At 41.0% G+C, this 13,398-nt stretch overlaps 1 pseudogene; it reads right to left on the bottom strand.

The window, feature by feature from the left end:
- Positions 1 to 10,435: 10,435 nt before the first annotated feature.
- LOC138171288 (importin subunit alpha-7 pseudogene) lies at positions 10,436 to 12,109 on the bottom strand (annotated as a pseudogene).
- Positions 12,110 to 13,398: the final 1,289 nt, after the last annotated feature.

Here is a 13,398-nt window from a genome sequence, read left to right as displayed (position 1 = left end):
CATATTGTTGGATTTTTATTTCTTATCTCTTCCGCTATCTGTTTATGTTTTATGGGTGAGTTCCTTCCATTCACATTCACAGTTATGATTACTATGTATTTCCTTCCATCCTATTTTCTTCTATTTATCTTTCTCTCTCCCTTATTCCCTCTGTCCCTCCCTCTCTCCCCCCTCTCTCTTTCCTCTGCCCCTCCTTAAAAGTCTGTTATCCTTCTGACAACTGCTGATGCCATTAATCTGCCTTCCCTTTTATCACACTTCTTAGTCTTTCTCTCATCCCCTTTCCCTTTTACCCCCTCCCCATTTGTAAGATGGATATCTATCAACTGACTGTAAATGTTTGCTTATTCTTCCTTTGAACCAATTTATATGAAAATAAGGTTCATCCATTATCCCCCCATCTTCCCTTCCATTGTAAAATTTCTTTCTTACATACCTCTTTTATGTGAGACAATTTTCCCTATTCTTCCTCTCCCTTCCTTCTTCTATTGCATTCTCATTCATCCTTTTTAAAATTGCATAGCAATATCATTGTCCTCCTCCATACCTTCTTTCTATGTAGATTCCTTCTAACTGCTTTAATAACAAGTAAGTTCTTAGGATTTACATGTATAACCTTCCCACATTGGAATGTAAACAGTTTAACCTTAATGAGACCCCAGGGGTTTCTCTTTCATGTTTACTTTCTCATGCTTCTCTTGAATCTTTTATTTATTTATTTATTTTGCTTCCTTTTTTTGGAGGGCAATTGGGGTTAAGTGACTTGCCCAAGGTCACATGGCTAGGTTTTGTGTTAAATGTCTGAGGCTGGATCTGAATTCAGGTACTCCTGACTCCAGGGTGGGTGCTCTATTCACTGCACCACCTACCCCTTGAATCTTTTATTTAAAAGTAGAATTTTAAAAAAATTTTTCTTTGGTCTTTTCATCTGGAATGCTTAAATATCCTACATTTCATTAAATATTATTTTTACCCTGAAAATTATATTTAGTTTTGCCTGATAGGTAATTCTTTGTGGTAATCCTCAGTCTTTTGTCTTTCATTATATCATATTCCAAACCTTCTGCTCCTTTAATGTGGTAGCTATGATTTTTTTTTGTGATCCTGACTGTACCTCCATGATAATTTGATTTTTTTTTCCTTTTTGGCTTCTTGTAGTATTTTCTCTTTTACTTCAGAAACCCAGGAATTTGGATATAAAATTCACTGAAGTTTTCATTTTGGGATACCCCTTAGAAGGTAAATTCTTTCAGTTTCTATTTTTCCTTTGGTTAAGGGGAGTTTTTCTTCATAATGTCTTAAAATAGCCTCTCTAGACTATTTTCTTTGATTGTGGCTTCCATTTAGTTGAACAATTATTAAAATATCTCTCTCAGATCTATTTTCCAATATGTTTTTTTCTAATGAATTATTTCACATTTTATTCTATTTTTCTGTTCTTTTTTTTATTTTATTATTTCTTAAAAATCTCTTGGAGTCTATCACTCCCACTTGCCTAATTCTTATTTTTAAATAATTTTTTTCAATGAACTTTTGGTGATTTCCTCCCCCCCCCCCTTTAAGTCAATTTTGCTTTTCAAGAAGTTATTTTCTTCAGTAATTTTTTTTTTACATCTTTTACCTTTTGGCCATTACTTTTTTTTAAAGTGTTATTTTCCTCAAAACTTTTTTGTGTCCCTTTTACCAGGCTGTTTTATAAATTTATAAATGACATTTATAAATGTCATTACTGACTGGACAATCAAAGGTTTTACAGCACATTTAAGCTTGACCTGAAAGGATGTATAGGATTTTAATAGTCAGAGATCTAGATAGTTCCATTAGATCAGAAATTTTGTAAGTAAAGACCTAGAGGAAGGAGAATTGAGATACATATAAGAGATGGTGAATAGCCCAGATTCATTGGAGAGTAGTGAAACAGAGAGAACCTGTATATTTCTTGGTTTCTTTTTGACTTAGGTATCATAATTTTCTAGTCCATTGAATTCTTCAACTACAATTAGGGACATCTCTTTAGAATTGGTCATATTTGGTGATATTGGTGATATTCTAGACTTCTTCAGCATCCCCAAAGTGTAATGCTGCTATGAATTAACTCTGAAATCTCCCTATTTCTTCCATTTTTTCCCTTCTGCCTCACCTCTCTTAAACCCAATATTTTTTACTCATTGAAACCTGTAGTACTTTGCCCCATCTCTTTTCTTCTAACCAACCACCACAACCATGGTCTTGTTTTCTCCCTTTATAACCTGTACCTTGGAATTAACCAGTTCAACTCCAGTGTCCTCCAAACTCAGATCCTTTACATAGGAAACAAATGAATAATCATTTAAGTGCTTATTAGGTGCCAGGGGCCAGGCTTAGTGTTGGAGATACAAAGAAAGGCAAATAATAGTACTTGCTGGTAAGAAGCTCATAGTCAAATGGGGGAGACAACATGCAAAACGCTTTTTTTTACAAACAAGACACACATATATAAATGTATATATGCATGTATTGTTTTTATGAATAATATATATGTGTGTGTATATACATACATACACAGGTATAATTGGAGATAATTAAAAAAGGGAAAGCACTAAAATGAAGGAGGACTTTAAGTCTTTCAGTCATTTATGCTCTATAAGTGCTTAACCTTGCCCCCACCCCCACCCCCATCTCTACCCTCTCTTCCATCCACCTTCTCCATTTCTGAACTCCTGAACATATTTGGAGAAAGTGATGCAAACATATGGAGAGTTCATTACATATTCAACTAATATAATCTAATTGTTATTGGGTACCTGCTGGTATATTTTATTCTTCCCTGATAGATTCTAACATGCTTGCTGTAATACCTATTCCAAGCCTACTTCTTTAGCTCCTAATGCTCACTCTATAATGTTTCTAAGCAAATGATATTCCTTCTGCTTTACTATGGAAATCAAGAACAGCCATAATGAGGGCCCTTATTTGCCCTACTCCACACCATAAAACTCGTCTATAACTTCATCCATTTTCTTCTCTAATCATTGAGAAAGATGGCTATTCTTTTTACACCAGGTATTTCCTCCATTTGTGTCTTAGATTGTATTCCCCCTGCAACTCCTGCCATCTTCTCCAAGACCTTGTCCCTTTCATCACTTCATTTTTTTCATCTTCATCTTCGTCTTGGCTACAGACTCCTTCCTCACTTACTACATACATGCTAAGGTCTCACCTGAACTTAAAAAAACTTCCATTTACTCAGCTATTCAAGTTATTGTCCTATATATCTACTTCCTTTCAAACTCCTCACTGCCTCCAGTTCTTCAATACTTGCTGCCAACTAGGTGGTATAGTGGATAAAGTATTGCACCTAGAGTCAAGAAGACCTGAGTTCAAATACTGCCTTGAATACTTATTATCTGTGTGACCTTGGGAAAGTCACTTAACCTCTGTCTGATTCAGTTTCCTTAGCTTTACAATGAGGATATTAATAGCATCTACCCTGAAGGATTGTTTTGAGGATCAAAGGAGATAATATTTATAAAGCATCTGGTACATAGTAGGCACCTAATAAACATTTGTTTCCTTCAGTCATGAATGATCCGGTTTCCAATATTTCCACACTAGTGAAACTTCTTTCTCAAAGTTTACTAACTTCTTATCTGCTAAGGTTGATGGAGCATTCTTGAAACATTATTCAGTGCTTGTGCCTTCCCATTCTAGATTAATATTTTGATGCAGTTTTGCATATTACTACCTATATGACCTTAGATCAGTTACTCAACCTCTCTGGTCTAAGTTTTTTAGTCTATAAGAAGTTAGGAGTCAAATGACCTTTAAGATCCATTCCATGACTCTATAGGCTTCAAATGGGTGAGTTTCCTAGAGCAGTCACGCAGGCACAGCTAGGTTGCTCTCTGTTTGCCAAGCCTACATATATGCCTTGTGGAGGCTGAAGATGGCAAGGAGATGGTTACAGTGGAAATTGAATCATGTCTGGGACCACTTAGGACAGTGAGGTCCCAGGGTGGGAGTTCTGGAGCTGAAGTGAGTCCAGACACTACACTGGGGATGGCTAAACAGTCCTCCAGGCAGTCATATACTAGGGACATGTTGATTGTTAAATTTTCCTTTTCAGCACTTACACTTCAGAAATCAATTAAAACAGGGGTTTGAATTGTTGCCCACTTAAAAGAGTGATGGAGAAAATGTTAATAATGCAGATTAAAGTTCAAATGTATACTTTTTCCTTTTTCTGAAAGCAGCTGTCAAACATTTTCCAGCCTGTTCCCCGCCCCCACCCCTACCCTCCTCTACTTGGGACTCTAATACAAAGTATTTAGTAGCAGAGTGCAAAGTGGTAAAGATAAAGCTGAAAAAAATGTCTGAATCTTTTGGAATGGATGGTATTCTAAAAGATAGTCAAGTGCTATTTGGGTATGAATGTGGATGTAATTTGAATTTTTTTTTGGTAATACTTATAAATCAGAATGTCTTCCTAATGTGCTTGTCCAATGTTTCCTAGAAGATAGTAACATAACTACATACTCAAAGAAACAGTGATGGCCTTGATTTTCATTATCGTTGCTACCTTAATACTGACAAAAGGACATTTTTGGATTACCTTATGGCTACTGGAGCTGGGTCAATAGTTTAGGACCAACTCAGAGGGAATATACCCTATTTCCAAGAGCTAAGGCCCAGCAAGAAAGCTGTGCCCTGAGTTTGGCATAAGAACGATTCTTTGCACACACCCTCATAATGAGCTCAGTCATAGCAAAATCCCAGAATTGTTTCACACAAGCACCAGGTATTGTCTGGGCTCAGAAAAGCGCCTGTAGCACACATGCTCTGGTCATGAAGTTCTGCTATAAATCAACTTGTTTCATTGTTGTTATTACCTCAATGTCAGTTCTACAGCTCACTGTGTAGTCATTGGTATAAGTACTGAGATTTTCCCACTTTAAAGCAGGTCTCCTACTAGAGGGGACACTGGCACATGTGTCGAGTTTCACTTCTTCAATGGAATAAAGAAAACTTTTTGCTTATAACTTGTGTTAACTCTTTGGTTTTATTTCATTTTACTTTGGACTTAACTGTGGTTTTGATAACCTGTGTGAGCTCTCTGTATTTTTTAGAATTAATTTATTTGTTTTTAGTTTTCAATATTCCCTTCCATAAGATTTTTTTAAACTTTTCAACAGGTCTTTATTTTTGCATTATATTTGTTACACAGTGTTTGAAACCTAAATAAATACATTTTTTTCTCTTCAAATTGATGTGTATATAAATATCATTTGTTAAGTCTGTACTCATCACGCTCAACTCCATGGTCTGTCTTTGCCCTGTGTCCAGTCTAGAATTACCCAGCTGTGGATAATGAATGCCAAAGGGCCTCTAAGAACATTTGGGGTTTGTGGGTGGAAGGTAAGATATCCAGAAGTGTTGAAGAACCATAGAGAAAAATAAACATTTTAGTATAAAGGGAAAACCAGTCAACATTTTCTGGAGGGAAGGGAGGGAACCTGCCTGGAGCACAAGCTTGTTTCACTCTCTCTTCTCTGCCCTAGTAATTTGTAGTAGGAAGATGATATAGACTGGGGTAAGTAAATATCCAGTAACAATGAACTCCAGTCCCCGTTCCTGGGCCAAAACTGGTCTCAGAGTCTTATTCTTCTCTTGATAGGGAATGTCTGTGAAAGCTAAGCTCTAACTTGGACAGTTGTGAGGCAGAGGGTCCCAGATGTGTGTATACATCTCTTCCTATACAAATCTGTCTTGACCTTGAAATAATGATCCTACCTCCACCCTGGGATTGTTCAGAGATAGATTTTGCAGACCTCTAGGGATAATGTGAATTGCTTGCCCTGCACTGGCAGGAAGAAAGGTTTAGGGGTCTCCAGATGCCTATCACAAGCCACCTGAGGTGACCCCTGAGGTAGGGTGGGAAGCAGAGGGAAATTTACATTATTGCTTTAAGCAATCAATAATTCCTCTACTGATCACCTTGGTGAAAGGCCTCTCTGCTTGCTGGTTCTTTACCTCTTGCATTGGCTAGGAATGGGAATGTCAGATGCTTGATGAACAAGTCTGGAGCAAAACCTGCAAGTGGAGACTGGAGGTGGGATACAAAGTGGTCGCCCTGGGCTACTGGTTAGAAGCCATTGGATTTGAGAACTCAGAGCTAAGACATAGAAGAAGCTGGATTGGTGCAAAAGGACCAAGCTGAAAACACACTCCACTTGTGCTTCTAGAAGGCCCTGCCTGATTGACCTGCCTTAAGTCTATGATCTTTCCAGAATGCAAGTGCATTCATCATTGTCAATCCCCCAATCCCTTACACTGAGAGGAGGGGGCTACTGGGGAGGACATCAGCTGAAGGTACACACACATGCTATAGCTACATGTTTCCCTTTTCCTACCCTTATCAGGCTCAGGGCCAGTTTGTCATGGTTACCATCAGTGGAGAAGCCTGAGTGGCACTGGCAGTCAAGTACAGGATGGACATGCTGGTGAATTTGGCACAAGACAGAAGCTGATGGCTCCAAAGGTAGGAATCAAGGTTCCCCCACAGCCCTTGACCATTGTTCCTTTTCTCAGATAACTTAGGGAAGGGAGAAGGAAGAGGTGATTTAGCGAGTCCAGGCAGCTACAGGGGTTGGAGGAATCTCTAACACAGAATCCACAAGCCTCTCCCAGGCTTTTTCAAAGTATCTGCATCTATCATAACAAATGGATTCTCTAGCTCATGACACAAAAGCATCTGGGAACTTGTACATGCCAACATTGCTGACCCAGAGAGGAAGAACATGTTAAAGAATGAGTCATTCTTCCATAAACATAATCTCCCTATAATGCTCCCCAAGTTGAGAAGATAGTTTAGTACAGAAACAACTTCTAGGGTAGGCAAAGACTTTTCTGAATCAGTATAAATTAAGAGTTCAAAGGGCTGCTACGGTAGGGGGATTCCTAGGTCCCTGGGGAGGTGAGAGAAACCTTGGCATATGTTCCTGCTTGCAAAAGGCAAAATCAGTGCAGGTCCTGAAAAAAGAAGTAAGTCCACAAAACACTGGTTGCATCTAAAGAAAGGTGTGAAGTGATCTGGGGAGGAGGGCCATGGACCTCAGGAGTCCAGATATGATGACCAAGCGGTTAAAACTGGACCATTAGGGCTGGATGGACCAGAGAGATGAGATGGCTGATGATTCAGTGACTCATTCAGTTAAGAGATATCATCTTACCCTTCTCAGGTCCTTGTGTATATTTTCTGGGAGTACTAACAAAAAAACTTAAATCCTAAGTCTTGATTATGGATCATCTACCAGCCAAACCCAAATTCAAGTTGTGAAAAATGCTTCAGGCTGTTTGCAAAAGCATCTGCTTTGATTCCCCCTTCAATAAAAGGTCTGTAGATCTACACCCCTCCTCAGACCACTTCCTTACCTTCCATGTCATCACCCTTCCAGTCCCCCAAGCTCAGACTCATTCAGAGGCTGTAGACTTAGGCTTGGAGACCAGGGCCTTAATAGCCAAAGCTGCCAAGAAACTAGTTCTAGGGGCAGAGAGAAAGGTAGGAGACAAGTAGAAAAAGTAGCAGGCACGACTACTTTGGGATGTACAGGAACCCTGTCAGAAATAAAAATTAAGAAGGGCTGAGAACTATCAGAAAATAAGGCATCTGTCAAGTGAGGCATGAGACAAACCAAAGGGATCCCCCTTCTCTGGTTTGGGAGCATACAAGCAAGGAGTAAAGATGGAGTCACTACCTCCCTAAGGTAGAGAGCATGAGAACGGCAGAAGACTAAAGAAAAGCCTGACAAAGTCAATTTGAGGTTATTGTTTCCCTAATTTTGAGCAATGGTCTGAAGGCCATGCAAATCCCCTGCCATCTGGACCACTGGGCTCAATCAGATATGTTTTGGGGTTCCAAGATGGATATTTTAATCATAAGGAGTTTCAGACACTGAGATGCTGCTTGTCATGGATTCTTCTGAAATACTGTCACTCTTCAGATCAAAAACACCAATAAAAATAGTTTTTCTCCTGACTTGAGGAAAGATAATCTTGTGAATGACATTGGGCTTATTGAAACAAAGTTCCAGTGCTCTTATGTTCTGGGGAACTGGGAAGTCACCCCCAGGATTCCAGGGCTAGATTACATAAGAGCTCAGTGTTCATAGGTTTATAAAAAGGTTGGGAAATCATTGATTTGTGTCTCTCACCTATAGCTACCAGTGTAGCAACTTTTAGTATAGCGGCAGAGAAATGTATCTTAGGGTAGGGAGAAGGAAGAAAAGTCCAATGGCCAATGAAACACTTCCTTTAACATGTCAGAGGAGGACACATGTATTCTTCTTGGCCCTCCTGGGTCAAGATAGCAGGTGTCTTGTATGTACATAACTCTGCTTGTGGTCTTATGTTCAAAAGCAACAAAAATGACCAATTTGTGGAAAAGCATTTTTATTTTTCAAAGTGGGAGAAGATATCGATTTGAGAGAGTATTTATTTTGATCAACTAAATGGAACCTGCTAAAGGGACTTGTTCTTAAGTCCAAGTATAAAGTTTTACCTCCCATCTGCCCTTGCTGCAACAAAGCCTTACAGAGGTGAGAGCCTAAGCCCTTTCCTGAGGTCCTGGTTCCCTGCCTTTACTACTTAGGAGTCACTTGGTCAGCAGCTATAGGCAAAGAAACACAGATTATGCTTTGAGGAGTAAAGAGGCAACTGTTCCTTGGGGTATATTCTAGGTGCTAAGTGCACAAAGAGGCCTGAAGAAGGTCACAGCCATAGCATGTCAATACCAGAATGATGCTGGCGGAACCAAAAGAGGAAAACTCCCATCTCCTCATCCTTACTATTGCAAGGAGAAGGCTTCTAGACTAGTAGAGTGGGGGCTTACGGTCACTGTATGATGGGGGGTTATTTGGGTCATCAGATGCTAACGGTAGCTGGGCTTGGTCAGGACCTCCAGCTCTCTCTCTGACCTCAGGGTTACTAAGAGTCCAGCAAGATTAAAATGGAGCACAGTTCTTCCATTCCCTACCCTACTCCCTCCCCTTCTAAGACCTTTTGTTTACAACTCCTAGGCCATCTTGATGTGCTTGGCTAGGTGAAAAACCAGGGGTGACTCATGCCCGATCAGGCAAGAAGGGAGAAGGACTGGAACCTATTAAGTGTGAGGGAGGTCTCATTACCAGGCTCTGTCTGCCTCACAGCATCCTATTTATAGAAATTAAGACAGCTCATAGATCTGTTTCCTCCCCAAACCAGTTAAGACTCACCTACCTAATATACAGAATATAAAAAATACAGAGCTTTGACATTCTCTCCTTTTTAAGTAAAATTATCATGATCCAGCTGTGGAGGAGGAGCAAGAAAGGCTAATGACACAAGTCTCCAGCAATCCCGACATGTGTTGCCATTTCTGCATTTCCTCTGTGGGAAACCAGGCTGAGGCCTGTTTCTTTCCCCCAATAAAGGAAAGAGACCATCACCCACCATGGACTCAGGAGAAAATGTCACTGCCTCAGGGCAGGTCCCACCACTGAGGGTGAATTTCAAGTAAACAATGAAGTTAGGGGTTGCACCATTTTGACAGCTGGGTGGAGGGAGTTTTGGAAAAACAAGATCAGTAGCTACATCTGGGTCTTTTCCCCTGAAGGCCTTTACCATCCCCTTTCATGAGGCCAACCTTGTAATCATAAGGTGGACCATCTCCCAAACCAGGGAAGGTAGAACTGGTTTCCCCAAAGGCCCCCCCCCCAGCCCTGGGGAGGCAGAAAGGCAAAAGGGAAGGCAACCAGAATGGTAACATCATGGTCATAGTGTACCAGCCGCTGGTGAGAGTCAGGTTCTCTACTCTTAGAGACCCAACGACATCCCTGAAATGCCAGGAGGAATTATAATACCAGTAAAATGTGCAAAAGGAAAAAGAAAAAACTTCAATGGCTCAATCCAAGCATCCGGGATTAATATTCCACCAGAGCATGAACAACTTATTATTTTTTTTTATTCTCTCCCTCCCTCCCCACCCCCCCTTGGAATATTCCATCTACTCAAGTACCCAAAGTAAGACTGACACAGCCTGGGGCAGGGGCCAAGGAGGGTGGAAGGGAAGGATGAAGAGAAAAATCACCACAAAAGAAAAAAAAAGGTGCAAATTGATTATGTCAGTCCTCCTTTTTCCACCCTGGGCTCCTCGGTTAGACAGGTATGCCGCAAAAACAGTGGGTAAGGAGGAAAAACAAGTCCCCTTCTCTCCATGAAAGCAAGGCCTTGGCCTTGACCTGTCCTCAGAGGGGCCTTCTGGGAAGGGAGTGGAGAATTGGGCAGCAAAGGCAGTCTCCAGGGCTGGGGCAGGAAACCTGGCTGTCCCTCCCTGCTACCACCACCATTGCTGCCACTACTACCACTGTCACCACCACCATTGGCAAGGACTGTATGGGCCAGTCTGTGGTGCTCTCCTCTCTTCTCCTTCCCCTCCCCTCTCCTGGGCAGGCATTATAGTTGGAAGCCCTCCATGGGGGCCTCAGGCTGCGGAAAGATGAACTGCTGCTGTGTCTCATCCACCCGAGGAGTCAGGCCTGTATTTTCATCTTCTACGCCAAAGTAGTGCTCAATGAGGTCAAAGGCCTTCTGGTAGATCTATTGGTTTTCGTGGCTCTGGAGAAACTCAATCTTGTCCAAACCATAAGCTTCTTCAATAAGGCCACGGTAGGGGTTGGCCCCTGTGCCCGTCTGATTAGCCTCCTGGTTACCCAACCAGAGGATGTTTTCCAGGCCATTGAGGGCAACCTGGACGATCTTAGAGTCCATCACAGTCAGCAAGTCGCACAGAGGTTTGATGCAACCCAATGTAACCAGATACCTGATCTGCTCAGTTCCCCCTGATGTGGCATTGGTGATGGCCCAGGCAGCCTCTTTGCTTGTGCAGAATTCAGCTTTCTGCAGGACCTCAAGCAATGCAGGAAAAATATTTGCATCTATGACAGCCTGTATCTGGGCCCTGTTTCCAGCTGTTATGTTGGAAATTGTCCAGCAAGCTTCTTTCCATATCGACTCCTTGGGACTACTTAGTAAGTGGAGGAGGCAAGGTAGCACTGCGCAGTTGAGAATCACCTAGGTCTGGATGGCATCTCCAGTGACAATGTTGCCTACAGCTTGGAGGGCGGGGAAGGCCACTTTATAATCATTGTGCATTAAGAGTTCCACCAGTCTCCGACAGACCCCAGAGTCTATGACAGCTTGAATCTTCTCATTGGGACCTTCCGACAGATAAGAGAGGGCCCAGCATGCATCTGCCAACAAGTCTGAGTCACTGCTGAACAGCAGGCAGGACAGCACAGGCAAATAGAGAGATACCTTCTCAAACTTGGGGGGGCGGATTCTTTCCTTGGGGAAGGTTTCACAGGACCCAGAAAGCATTCCGAGTCATCGTCACACGTACGGATTTAGTGAGGAGTATCAACAAAGGTGGGAAGATGGCACAGTTCAGGACATGATCTCTGCACACAGAGCTGTCACTAGCTATGTTTCCCAGGGCCCACAATGCCTGCTCTTGTACATCCTCAAAGTCAGTTAAGTAATTCTATGAAGATAGGGACAGCTTCAGCTTCAATGACAATTTTAGTCTGTTGCGAGGTCCCTGAGGCAATGTTAGTCAGGGCCCAGGCAGCTTCAAACTGGAATGTGCAGTTGTCACTCCTCTTCAGAAATTCCACAAACCTGTCCACTATTCCAGGGGTACTAATCACTTCATCTATGGGAGGATTTGGCTCCTTTGAGAGCAGCTTGCAGAATTTCTGGGTGGTTGCTAACTGCAGGTCAGAGTCTTCAGAAAAGAGCATCTTCATAATCTCTGGTGTGATCACTCTATCCCTGGTGGTGGAACTGACATAGGAGTCCATGATTAGTGTGTCAAACATGGCGGTGCCTTCACTGATTAGTTCTACATTTCTTCATTTAAAAAGCTGTTGCCCTTATTTCTGCTTACGAAGCTGGATTGCCTCTTCCTCTCGCCACTTTCTCATTTCTTCTGGGTTCAGTGCTTTGTTTTTATAGGTCTTCATCCAGTAATTGTCCTTCCATGGGCTCACCATGGTTTCCATCCCAGCGCAGCTTTGCACCCTCAGGACACCTCGGCGGCTCTGGCGGTGGCTCCAGTGGACAATATTCTTTCATAAGATTTTGAGCTTTAAATTTTCTCTCCCTCACTCTCCTCTCCCCTCCCCAAGATGACTTGCAACCTGATATAAGCTCTACTTATACCTTGCATATTAAACACATTTTCACATTAGTTATGATGAAAAGAACTAGAACTAATGTGAGGAACCATGAGAAAGAAGAAACAAAATGAAACAACAAAAGAAAAGGAGAGAAAATAGTATGTTTCAATCTGCACTCAGACTCCACCTTTCTTTTTTGGCAATGTGGACAGCATTTTCCAGTTTTTTGTAGTTGTCTTAGATCCTTGCATTGCTGAGAAGAGCTAGGTCTACCAAAGTCAGTCATCACACAATGTAGTTATTACTGTGTATGATGTTCTCTTGTTTCTGCTCACTTCACTCAGCATTAGTTCATGTAAGTCTTCCTAGGTTTTTTCTGAAATCTGCCTGCTCATCATTTCTTATAGCACAATAGTATTCCATTACATTCCTATACCATAACTTCTTCAGCAATTGTGTTCATATAGTTCCTGGGTTTGCTTTGCCATGTAGACTCCCAAATATTTTATAATGTCTAAAGTAAATTTATTGTTTTTTAGTTAAAAATTTATTTATTTTTAGGTTTCAACATTCACCTCCATAAAATTTTGAGTTCCAAATTTTCTCCCCATCTATCCCCTCTTCCCACCCCAAAATGTCACATAATTTGATATAAGCTCTATGTATACATTCATACTGAACCTATTAAAGAATAATTATAACCAGTAGAATTAACCATGAGAAAGGAGAAATAAAACAAAAGAGAAAAGAGAGAGCAAATAGTTTGTTTCACTCTGAATTCAGGTAATGTAATTCTTTCTCTGAATCCAGATAACTTTTTCCAACATGAGTTTTTTGAAGTTGTCTTAGAACCTTGTATTTTTTTAAATTAATTTTTAAAATTTATTTATTTTTTTAGTTTTCAACATTTATTTCCAAAAGATTTTGAGTTTTAAAATTTCTCCCCATCTCTCCCCTACCCCCACCCCAAGATGGCAAGTGTACTGAATACCCCTTCCCCCAATTTGCCCTCTCTTATATCACCCACATTCCCTCCTTACCTCCTTACCCCTTACTTACTTACAGGGTAAGATGGATTTCTATATCCCATTGCCTGTATATTTTATTTCCCAGTTGCATGTATTGGTTAATTCTTTCAATTTCTATTTTCCCTCTGGTTATAGAATATCAGGGCAATGTTCCTTGATAGTTTCTTGAAAGATGATGT

Source organism: Petaurus breviceps, unplaced genomic scaffold (assembly GCF_028583685.1).
Source record: "Petaurus breviceps papuanus isolate PSGF00001 unplaced genomic scaffold, PetGlider_PUasm1.0 42, whole genome shotgun sequence".
In the NCBI taxonomy this organism is placed as follows: Eukaryota; Metazoa; Chordata; class Mammalia; order Diprotodontia; family Petauridae; genus Petaurus; species Petaurus breviceps.
Note: the sequence above shows the minus strand (reverse complement) of the source record. Positions and strands in the feature narration are given on the sequence as shown.